At 46.3% G+C, this 12,575-nt stretch overlaps 1 long non-coding RNA gene across 1 annotated transcript in view; it reads right to left on the reverse strand.

The window, feature by feature from the left end:
- Positions 1 to 11,334: 11,334 nt before the first annotated feature.
- Positions 11,335 to 12,575, reverse strand: part of LOC122464766 — a 45,854-nt gene continuing 44,613 nt past the window's right edge. Inside the window, exon 4 of the long non-coding RNA XR_006289112.1 lies at positions 11,335 to 12,108. This is a non-coding gene — a long non-coding RNA (uncharacterized LOC122464766). The remainder of the gene's footprint in view (positions 12,109 to 12,575) is intronic.

Below are 12,575 nucleotides of genomic sequence, written 5' to 3' on the forward strand. Positions count from 1 at the left end.
CAGCTTCAAATTGCTGCCTCAAGGCATCCCTGATCCTTATGGCCCTGTGCTGCACCCCTCTAATAGCCCTGGTCTCCGGCTGTTCAAATTCAGCCTCCAGGCACTGAGCCTCAGTGGTCCAGACCTGAGTGAAGTTTTCACCCTTCCCTTCACAAATATTATGGAGCATACAGCACATGTCACATAAGCATAGGAATGTTGTCATCGACCAGGTCCAGCCTCCCTTATATGCAATGCCAATGGGCCTTTAAATGGCCAAAAGCACACTCAACAGCCATTCTGCACTTGCTCAGCCTATTGTTGAACCACTCCTTAGTGCTGTCAAGGTGCCCCATGTATGGTTTCATAAGCCATGGCATTAAGGGGTGGGCAGGGTCTCCCAGGACCACAATGGGCATTTTGACTTCCCCTATGGTGATCTTCTGGTCTGGGAAGAAAGTCTCTTCTTGCAGCTTCCTAAATAGGGCAGTGTTCCAAAAGAAACGTGTGTCATTCACCTTTCCAGAACAGCCTGTGTTAATGTCCATGAAATGCCCACGGTGATCCACAAGCGCCTGGAGAACCATAGAGAAATACCCCTTCTGATTAATGTACTCGGTGGCTAGGTGATCTGGTGCCAGAATTGGAATATGCGTGCCATCAATCGCCCCTCCGCAGTTAGGGAAGCTTATTTGTGCAAAGCCATCCACAATGTCATGCATGTTGCCCAGAGTCATGGTCTTTCGGAGCAGGATGCGATTAATGGCCCTCCAAACTTCCAACAACATGAGTCCAGTGGTTGACTTTCCCACTCCGAACTGGTTAGCAATCGATCGATAGTAGTCTGGAGCAGCCAGCTTCCACAGTGCAATTGCCACGTGCTTCTCCAAAGACAGGGCAGCTCTCATTCTTGTGTCTTTGCAGGGCTGGGGCAAGCTCATCACACAGTGCCATGAATGTGGCTTTCCTCATCCAAAAGTTCTGCAGCCACTGCTCGTCATCCCAGATGTGCATGACGATGTGATCCCACCATTCAGTGCTTGTTTCCCAAGCCCAAAAGCGGCGTTCGGCTGTGGTCAGCACATCCGTGAATACCACAAGCGGCCTCGTGTCATAGCTATTACACATGGCGAGATCAGTGTCGAACTCCTGTTGCCTTTGCAGTTTAAGGAATAACTCCACTGCCACGTGTGATGTGAGAGTGAGCAGCATATTGGTCAACAGTGTGGGATCCATTCCTGAAAACTGAAGAGGCAGAGTGGGGTACACAAACAGTTGAAAGATGGCACCAAATGCGGACGGAAGCACAGGGACTTCTGGGATATGAAGCCATGCATCATGGGGCATTGGGACAGGACCCAGGATGCCCCGGGATACCCTCCGCCTTCCCACAACTCTTAGTGGCAGAAGAGGAAGAGATGCTCTGTGGGATAGCTGCCCAGAGTGCAATGCTCCGAATACCAATGCAAGTGCCACAAGTGTGAACTCGCTATTGCTCAGCCAGCTGATAGTGTGAACACACAACAGCGGTTTTCCTTCAGCGCTCTCTGAGCGGCCATGTAACTGCTGGTGATGTAACTCTGCCAGTATATACATACCCTTAGATCCTGAAGGAGAGCAATTGCCTTCCCATGCAAACTGATGTCCCTGGAGAGGAGCTGAAAGAATGAGTAAAATAAAAAAAGAAAAATGGTGCAAACACTTGGGAGAGAAGAAAAAGGTTGACAATGTGGGACTAGATTAAAGTGACAGCTAGTACAGGCATTTAGTGTATTAGTTTAATGAGAATGGAAACACTGTGCTAAACATTGATAGTGGCACATGGAAGTAATGAATCAATCTGTTGCATCTCTATCCAATTAAGAATGATTATAATATAGTCTTGTCTTTTTCTCTGGTGATTAGGATTAGTAGATGCTCCTTAGGAAGAAGGCTAATAACTAAGGCTAATAACAGGATATTGTATGTCTTTATCTGGGGCTGCAGTTCTCAAACATTTTCCTTCAAGCTCACCCCAAGTCCAGCCTCTCTCTCCAGTGAGTAATGCCTTTGGCCAAGAACCTTTGGTACCAGTTTTCATGGTACCGCAGAAAGGGAGCTGATTAACTTGGCATTGCAAACAATTTCTGGCTAACCTGTGCTATTAGGATTGGAGAAGTTTCTTTTTCTCTTTTCCCCTCACCCTTCCTCTTCCCTCTTTGACTGCTAGATGCTTCATTTGCTCTCTCCTCTCCCTCCTTTCTTCTTGGTGGCCTGTTCTCATACTGCAGGTTTTGAGTAACTGCAAACAAGTAGCTTACATCCTACAGTTAGAGAACAGTGCTCCTGGGAATAGGAAGAGAAACTCTACCTTCACCTTTCTTCTTGGCTGCTTGGAGCATGATGCCTTCATTGTCTCCCCACTGCTGGGCTCTGAGAGGAAGAAAGCAAGCTCCCCTCTCTTATTCCCTTTTCCAGACCCTTGGGAAGGGGTGGGAGCAATGGTCTCCTGAAAGACTCTGACATTTCTTTCTTTTATCTGTCGGCCCTTGCGGGGTAGGAGGGCTGTTTCTTCTCTCTCCTGTTCATACTGTATGCCCCCACTCTGCCCACAGCTTTGCTGATGGAGGGGTTACTGGGCTGTTGCTAAGAGAAAGTAAGGAAGGAGTAGAGAATGGAGTTCTCAGTACTCTTGACCTTCTTCCCTAATGGGATTTGTATGGAGATTCTTGCTGTTTCTTCTTCCAGGAAGAGAGACATTCTTAAGTACTTCTTGGGTGTTGGTGCCCCACTTCTTAGGACAGGGCTTGTATAATTGTATCAGGGTTTCAGGTTTGTCTGCATTGTGATCATTTATGCACCTAGAAGGGAAGCGCTGACTGCATGAAAATCAGAACAGTGCCAGGAATATTCTAAGCATTCACTGGATGCCTGTATTTCTGCCTTTCACCATCATGAGTAGTAAAATGCATTATTCCTTTAATGTTCATCTCACTTTGAATTCTAAGGGAATGTTCAGCCCAATTAGTGCTGTAGCTTAAAACAATAAAACCTTCCAGAATCTCTAGTTGGGGGGGGAAATGCTTTTATCTATTTGGTAAATAATTTATTAATCCCACTGATGTATCCTCCCTGACAGCAACAGAGCCAGATAAGTGATGGTTCAAAATCAATTTATCATGGTCCAGTGTGTTCTCAGTGACCTACTTGGTCTGTTATATAGGTCAACCTGAATAGGATGCTCCGATAACAGAAGTGCTTATTTAAAAACACACCCTGGAGTTTGGTTCCGTCTGTTTATGGCAGCATGCACTGCATTTCCATGCAGGAGACCCAGGTACAGGACTGGGCTAGGGACAGTCTTGGTGGAGATCACACTCTTATCCCTCAGGGAAGGCAAAATCTGCACTGCTTAATGAGCTCCCCCACAGTGACTGACCATGCAGCAGCACTATCTAGGAGGAGACTCTGTGCTCTACTTTCTCTGACCTTGTTATTATCACACTGCCCTCTGCCAGTGATGGCAGCCTTTGCTCCCCATTTGCCTGCCTCTCCCACAACTCCTTCAATGTGATTTCTCCCACAAAGTCTTCTACAGGTGGAGCTCCTTCCCTGAGCGAGTCCAGAAAGCCACTACCTCTTTCCTTTTAAATCCCTGCTGAGATGCCAACAAGAAACTTGTCGATTAAGCCTCTCACTTATTTATTCTAACCGTCTACCTGAAAGGCAAACAAAAGGTTTGCTCTAACATGCCATGCACTAGTCTGGCTTAGTAACCAATGAAACTGATCAATGTTGTCCCTGTCCTTCCACCCCACTGTCTGGCTACTCAGCCCCATTGCATCTTGTCCGGTATAAGGCAGTGATCCTATTAGGAGCTCTGCACGGGTGAACCTTTGCAACTGCCCATTGAAGGCAATGGGGCTCTGTGCAGATGCAGGAATCCATTCACATAAGGCATTGGGACACTGAGCATTGCCATGCCTAAGTGTTAGGGATCCTAGCAAATCGCTGGGATTCACAAAGCCTGAGTTAGGCGTCTAGGCTCTCTGTACAATGAATGGGGAGAGAGAAGTGTATCTCTGCTGCATGTTCCTTTTGGTGGTGCATGGAGTTCCCATACTGTACGCCCCCACTCCCGCACGGCTATACATAGAGGTGTAGATGGTGAGGCAACTGCTTAGGCAAGTAGAGTTAAGACATGCCTGAACCCTGTGGGCATGTAACCCTGTATAAATAAAAGGGCTCTCTGCTGGCCCAAGCAGTACCTCCCCTGTCTAGACTGCTATTTTTAGCAGAGTGTCCTGCTGCCTCCCCTCACCAGAGCCTTTCACCGATGGACGTAGCTACACACCACAGTGTGCATGCAGCTTGCTTTTCACTGTGGCGTGTAGCTACACATACCCTACATGCCACTGCCACTGGTGTACAGCATAGATGGGGGGAGGGATAGCTCAGTGTTTGAGCATTAGCCTGCTAAACCCAGGGTTGTGAGTTCAATCCTTGAGGGGGCCATTTAGGGATCTGGGGCAAAAATTTGGGATTGGTCCTGCTTTGAGCAGGGAGTTGGACTAGATGCCCTCCTGAGGTCCCTTCCAACCCTGATATTCTATGATGTACCTGGAAATGGGAAAACAGAAGCCAGCATGCTAGGCAGCTCCTTGCCGAAGATGCCAAGCCAAGGAGTGGGTGCTAAGCCTCGCTCCTCTCTGAGACAGACACCTAAGTCAGGGCTTTAGGGAGAGACCTCTCTCTGCTTGGGATTCTTAGCTGAAAACCTTCCCTTGGAGTTAGGTGCCTATGCAGTTTTAGAAAGAAGCTGGGGGCAAAGGCCCTCCCTCAGAACTTTTAGCCCAGTACTCACCTGGGATGTGGGAGACCCCCCCAGTCAAATTACCCTTCTGCTTGAAGGAGAGAAAGGATTTGAACTAGGCTCTGCTACCTTTCAGTTGGGTGCACTAACCACTGGGCTATGGAACAGTCTCATGTGGGGTTCCCTCAGTCTCAGCTGTGGAAGCTGTTCCAGTGTGGCTAATGAATGAAAGAATCACTGGGCCACTGAGAGACACAGATCATGACTCTGTAGCCTGGTGGTGAGAGCATTCACATAGGATCCAGTGTCCCTGCTCCAATGAGTTTTAAAATTATTTACTCACAGTGGAATATCTCCAACAGGAGAGACTAAAGGAACCCTCATATGAGAATATCCCATATACTAGTGGTTAAAGCATGCCCCTGAGGTGGTAGAGCCCTGTTCAAATTCCTTCTCTGCCTCAGGCAGAGGATGGACTTGAACTGGGAGGGGGGTCTCCCACATCCCAGGTGAGTACTCTACTGTGACACTCTTTACCACAAAGTAGCTCCCTAGAACCCCCATATTCACCCCTGTCATATGATTATATGTTTTGTACAATGCATGTTGGTGAAGTATCATTTTAAAAGTCTTGATCTGTTGAACCTTAATATCCTGTTGAATTGTATGTCAAATTATAGAGTATTGATGTATGTGTTACTGAACTATGTTGTGAGGTTGGGAGATGCCCACAGCTGGCCTTTCAGTAGGGACAAACGAGCACCCATCACTGGCCAGGCAGGCATTGGGGCCCATCAAGAAGAATCTCTCCCAGAGGCTCCTTAGAGAGGGCACGTACGCAATGGAGACTGCCTGACCCCCACGTCACAGCAAGGATCTTTCTAGCTGTTGGAAAAAAGTTTCAAAGAGGGACAGTGATGTCATCACTTGGCCTCTCTCCTCCCCTGATCTGAACACCTGGAAGATCATCAGGAAGACAAAGACTTTGAAATGGGGAGATTGGTCCCAGCCTGGGAAGGGAATCAAGTCTGTGTACTGAGAACTGGTGGGCTGCCTGTAACACCTATACGGAGAAGAGACTGCTTGATTCAAACCTTGCTTCATCTGTAGAATTTGGACTGCAAATTTATTCTTATTTTTTGTGTAACCAACTTTGATCTTTATGCCTGTTACTTGTAATCACTTAAAATCTATCCTTCTGTAGTTAATAAATCTGTTTTTTATATTTTACCTAAAACAATGTGGTTTTGGTTGATGCGCTTGGGGAATCTCCACTCAGGTTAACAAAGGTTGCTGCATGTCTATTACCCTTTTGTTTGTGTGGTGAACTAATTAGTGAGCTTGCACTGTCCATGGGACTCTTGAGCAGTGTAAGACAGTATATTTCTGGGGTGATTGGCTAGTGCCTGTCTCTGTATGAATAATGAGTAGCTCAGGGAGCATTCATGCAATTTAGCTGAGTGTGCGGCTCAACATACTGATGGCTGAGTGATCACAGCCCCTGGAGGGGTTCGCTGCTTGTCACTGGCATAGCATTGTGTGAGACAGCCAAGGCTGGAGAGTTAAGGAGACACCATGATCCCACAGTTCCAGGTTGTACCCGGGATCTCATCACACTTACCCACTGGGCTAAAAGTTATGAGGTAGCTCTTCTTCCCCTCCCATCCCCACCAGCCTCTTTGTGCAAGCTCATCTATCGGCATCCAATCCGGTACGAAGGTGAGGTCTGAGTATACTTACCAGCTCAGGCCCCTCAGGCAAGTTAGGCAGAGCAACCCTACCTTTCCCTGGTGCATGCATGACTCTGGGGCTTAGGCCTCTGGACACCTGGAAAGGGGCTGCAATATGCATGTGCACAGGCAGAAACATAGGTGCCTAGTGAACTTTTACTGCAACAATGTAGATGCTGAGTGAGTTTAGGTGCTTACAGAATTCAGTGACAGCTTTGTGAATCGCTATGGGGCCTGATTCTGGATTTAGGCACCTAAAGTGGCAGTTAGATGCCTAAATTCCTTTTGTGAGTCTAGCCCTTAGTTTGTAAGCTCCTTGGAATTGGAATCTCTTCTTCTGTCAGTCCTGGGAGGCATCTAGGATATTTTTTGGCTATTTAAGGATAATTAATGGAAACTATTTTAATGACTATGCCTGTTACTTTCAACGAATGGGGAACCCAGGAATGTAAAGTAAGGGGGAAGGCATGTTAGGATGTACAGCAGGGGGAATCCTAGTCATGCTAGCCCATGTCAACCTGACTTTCCTCTGTTTTTTCAGGGCATGTGAAAGCTGCACAGTACACGCCTTTGGCCATTAAAGTGTCCGGAGTGGGAAGGAAATACTCACTCCAGCACCTGGGATTCCCCTGGGAAACATAGCACATATTTAAAAAAATTTGGCAATGCTTCTATTTACTACAATTAAAAATAAACTGAGCTGGACTTTTCCCTTTTTTAAAATTTTTTATCTTGGCTCAAGTTCCCCATGTGGAAACCCTGTTTGAATCTGAGCCAGAACAATGATACCTTCCTTCTCTAAACAGAACCACTGACTGACCCCGGGGATTGGAAAACCATAAAACACCATCATAAAATCTCATTGTGGGTGTTATTCAACCAGAGCCAGTATCTATTTGCATGCACCTGTGATGGAGTTCTCATCAGCAGGCTTCACGTCCTAAGGCTTCTCAATGACTGGTTAGAATATACATCCACTAAATGCAGGGACTGGCCAGGCTATTTGGAAGGCTTTCAAACAGCCGTGATTTGCCATGTCTGCTGTTTTATAAGCACCATGGGTGCCACTGAATATGCAGCACTGCTCTTTAGTACAGCTGAAGATTTGTTTGGAACATGGTTATTTAGAAAACAGAGAAGCAAGGTGGTGTGAGAACTAAGTGGCACCACAGCTACAAAGCCAGGAATTAAATATTAGTGTTACACCTATTACTCTAATTTCTAAATAAACAGATGTCCAGTTACCTTTATGCATGTTTAAAGCACTGATAAATGTGCTTTTATGAGAACACACACAGCCCTGGTAAATTACTCCAGCTTTCCTAGTTGTTTGTACACAATACAGTGCATGGGCAGCATATAATGGAGACGAGGGGAGGCTAGGCCTCCCCAAGCCTTGCATTGCCTGTGGGGTACAGTGGTGGGTTTGGGGCCCCCTGAAAAATCTCCCCCCGCTGTGGTCCACAGCCACAGTGAGGACACAGAGCTTTTCTGGTCTCGGGGTTGCAGCAGGGGGGAAGGAGTGAGTGGGGGGGGTGGGATATAAGGGGGAAGAAGCAGAGTGGGGGTGGAACAGGGGTGGGGATGCAGCGTAAGGAACAGAATGGTGTGGGGCCATGGGCAAGGCCACGGGTGGAATGGGGGAGGGGCCCCAGGCTCAGAGCTCCACCCAGGGCAGAGAGTTCCACCATGGTTAGGTCCCCGGTGAGGCTGAGAGCTCGACCCCAGCTGGGGCTGAGGCCATGGATGTGGGGGAGACCTGAAAGCAGCAAGTGGGGGTGAGGCCTCAGCCAGAAGATGTGGGGCGGGGCAGGGAGCTACCAAGGGGAAGCTTCACCTGCTGCCCATGATATACTGGTCACTTTGGGATTTTGCAATGAAGAACTCTTAGTTTCTATTCCCCTGTCTCTCATAGCGTATTCCATAGGTTTGACAAGTCACCTATGTCCAAATTTTCAGAAGTGGCTAGTAATCTGAGGTAACTCAGTTACCCCAGTATAAATTAGGAGTAACTTTAATCAAGCCAGTGCAGTTACATCACAGTGGGTATGTCTACACAGCAACTAGACACACCCATGGCTGGCCCATGCCAGCCAACTTGGGCTCATGGAGCTGTTTCATTGCTGTGTGTAGACTTCTGAGCTCAGGCTGGAGCCTGGATCTGGGACCTTGCGAGGTGGGAGGGTCCCAGAGCTCAGGTTCCAGCCCAAGCCCAGAACAAAAATTGGAGAGAGTCCAGCGAAGGGCAACAAAAATGATTAGGGGTCTGGAACACACGACTTATGAGGAGAGGCTGAGGGAACTGGGATTGTTTAGTCTGCAGAAGAGAAGAATGAGGGGGGATTTGATAGCTGCTTTCAACTACCTGAGAGGGGGTTCCAAAGAGGATGGTTCTAGACTATTCTCAGTGGTAGAAGATGACAGGACAAGGAGTAATGGTCTCAAGTTGCAGTGGGGGGGGTTTAGGTTGGATATTAGGAAAAACTTTTTCACTAGGAGGGTGGTGAAAAGCTGGAATGCGTTACCTCGGGAGGTGGTAGAATCTCCTTCCTTAGAAGTTTTTAAGGTCAGGCTTGACAAAGCCCTGGCTGGGATGATTTAGTTGGGGATTGGTCCTGCTTTGAGCAGGGGGTTGGACTAGATTACCTCCTGAGGTCCCTTCCAACCCTGATATTCTATGATTCTATGAACACTGCAATGAAACTGCCCCACAGCCTGGGCTCCGTGAGCTCAAGTTGACTGGCACTGGCCAGCCATCGATTTTGAGTAGCTGTGTAGACATACCCAGTGAGATCAGAACCTGGCTCATCGCCATGAGAAACCACTAGCCCTAAGAGACAGAGGCAGGAGATAGATATTTTAATAGGATGTTTTCTAAAGTTTTCCAGGAGGTGCCAGCAGTTCCTTAAGCCAAGGCAACAGTGGCAATAGATGGCTTTTCTTGCAGAGCATTCAAAAGGTTTGCTTTAAAGCCTGCAAACTGTCAGCTGGTTTCAATAGAGGATGTGTTCTCAAGGTGTATTTATGCTGCTGTCTCTGTATCATTCCAAAGGAGTCTGCCACTTTCAAGCATATGAGGCTGGATTTTCCATGGTTTTGTGCCTCCGCAGCTCTGCATTTCTGAAAACCACAGATTAGGTCAGAAGCTGAGCAGCCAACAAATGAGGCACCCATTAGAACAGGCTATGTTTAAATTTTTTCTCTGCTCACCTATCTGTATATTAAAATAATTCTGATTTTGTAGCATTTGATGCCCACGTCGGAAAATGAGTAACACAGGGTGTAATGCAACGGAGAATAGGGTCTTTAAAAGCCAAAGGAGCAGATCAAACAAAAATCCTGTTTCCATCCCTAATGAGGAGGGGAAGAAAAAAAGTACCATGACTGTATCTGGATTTTTGTCATAATTTGTCAGAAGTCATCGATTCCGTGACTTTCATATGTGGACAGCTGAATAAAACACTACCAGTTGAATCCCCTCCACTGGGAACTTTGAGAACTGCAGACTTAAACTCTGGGCTTCATGGTACGCTGAGGGAAAGCAGGAACTCCCAGACGTTGGAATAATGGTTTATGACAAGCGCATGATGCTGCTACTGTTCTGCTGTGCTGATGCTGTTTGAAGAAGACATGGCAGCAAAATGAGGACAGACACATGCATGGCACAACTTTTACTAAACTTTAACAGAGGGGAGGGGCGCTACCCACCCATCACCCATATTCTCCTATACCATGCATTTAACTGGTTCCAGTGCAGGGCTCCTTACCACATAACCCATAATGGGCACCAGAGTTACAAGGCTCCTGGGGAAAGGGGCCCCAGAATCCTTACCAGCCTCCCTCTGCCGCTTGAGGGCTGCTGCTGCTGGAAGCTAGTGAGTAACCCTTTCTCTGCTGGAACGAAGCTGAAAGAGGCTCCACATGGACTTTACACTAGGCTAATCCCGGGAGCTGGGGAATGTTGGTCAATCAGCACTCCCCTATCCCAGCGGGCCAATTGCTACTAGAGACCCCAGGGGGAGGAGCTACCTATTGTTCTTTGGAGAGTATCTCCCTCCCTTGCTTCTGGGATTGTTCCCCTTTCACCGCTGGCCCCATCACATTCCCCTACCTGTTGATGCGGGTGGGTGGCATTCATCAGCTATGCATTGTTGCTGCTCCTGCTTCCCGTGGTGAATGGAACCAGCAGGCACGTAGCTGGCAATTTTCAATGCTTTTAATCTTTTTGTTATATTTTATTAAATGGCTTTAAAATGGACATTTGGATAAAAATAAAGCAGCCTCAGACTTTTGATGTTGTTTTATTATAAATTCAGGATTTTTCTCTGGCCATGAACTCTGTTACCCCAATCTAAATCAGGAGTCACTTTCATAAATTCAAAGGAGTTACAGCACAGTGAGATCAGAATCTAGCTCATCACCATGAGAAACTTCTAGCCCTAAGTGACAGAGAGGCAGGAGATAGATATTTAAATAGGATGTTTTTAAAAGTTTTCCAGGAGGTGTCAGCAGTTCTTTAAGCCAAGACAACAGTGGCAATAGATGGCTTTCCCTGCAGAGGATTCAAAAGATTTGCTTTAAAGCCTGCAAACTGTCAGCTAGTTTCAATAGAACAAGGGTTCTCAAGGTGTATTTATGTTGTTTTGTATCATTCCAAAAGGTTCTGCCAGCACATCCCATTACAATGAGTAATGTCTTCTTTAATTGCAATTGAAGAAGACTTAGATCTTTCTTAATTAAATATTCTTTTAAAATTTACACAGGGAGACAACCTTCCAGTTTCCCATCCCCTGGGACATTACCATATTCACCTTGATAAAGGCATAAGGGCAATGTGCTGGTGTTATCTATCTCCCTATAAATGAAAGAGTAAAGAATGTCTAATTAAGCACAGATTAAGACTTCTATAAGATTAATTAAAAAACCACCAACCTGCTTCCTCTGTGACTGGGATGTGCTGGCAGACATCTCCTGGAATAGTACTGCCAATTAACTATGGAGGTGTGATACCAGGTAAGCTGTTCTTTCCGTTGTTATTAATCTCCTGTGGAGGCTGGCAATTCCCCATGTGGAACTCTGTTTATGGGATATTTATTTGTGGTGTATCAGAAGCACACTGGCATCATGAATGTCCATCTATCAAAAATACTGAAGCATCTCCCATGACGGAATGAGGATGTTTTTGCAGAATGCAAAGTAGAAAAGGAGAATGTAAACTCTCTCTGCAACAAGCAGCTAGGAAGTAGCCTCAAAACCAATTTACACTAGTCATGGATCTGTAACCAGAGTACCTGAAGTTTGATCAAGAACCAAGTTTTAATAATCTAACTAGACTGCCAATCTCCATCGTGTGTAGACACCAAATGCAAGAATGAAAGTCTCTGTGTTGTCCTAACAGGACTATTTTCTCATCTCCATCCTGAGCTGGGTTGTACTCCATAGGTTGTCTTTCTTGATATAAGATGCATAAAGGATTTTAATACATTATTACCTTGTGCTCCCCCATCTGTTTCTTGATCTCTTGTCTTTTAGATTGTAAACTCTTCAGGGCAGGGACTGTCTCTCTATTATATGCTTGTACATTATCACACATGTTGGAGCTGGAGCCTAGGTTTTAAAGAAATATAAATAGTAAATAAATAATAACGGGGAAGACTTGCCAGCAAATGAGGTCAGTGCATTACACAAGGAAAAGGTTTTGCAATCAGATGTGTCTTTTATCCTGTGCTCTAAAGAAGACAAGACCGCCCTATCTCCTGCGATCAAGAATTTCATGTCTGGACAACTTTCACCAAAAATGCCTTGTCTGCATCTCCTACAAGCTTTGTCTTGGTGGCTGTCAGATGTAGCTTCTAAGATGACTATAGTATTCCTGCCAAGGTACAGAGGAAGAAGCAGTCTTGGGGGTAGATGGGCCCTTTGGGATCCTTGCTGATCAGAATGTTGCAGTTGGCTGTGATGTGGATCCTCTGTGGCCTTAGGCAAACCATTAAGGCTCACTTTTCAGATGTGGCTACCAATTTTGAGTGCTTCCATTTGTAGATGCCCAATATCCAATACCTGGACATTGATTT

This window comes from Chelonia mydas, chromosome 2 (genome assembly GCF_015237465.2).
Source record: "Chelonia mydas isolate rCheMyd1 chromosome 2, rCheMyd1.pri.v2, whole genome shotgun sequence".
Taxonomy (NCBI): Eukaryota; Metazoa; Chordata; order Testudines; family Cheloniidae; genus Chelonia; species Chelonia mydas.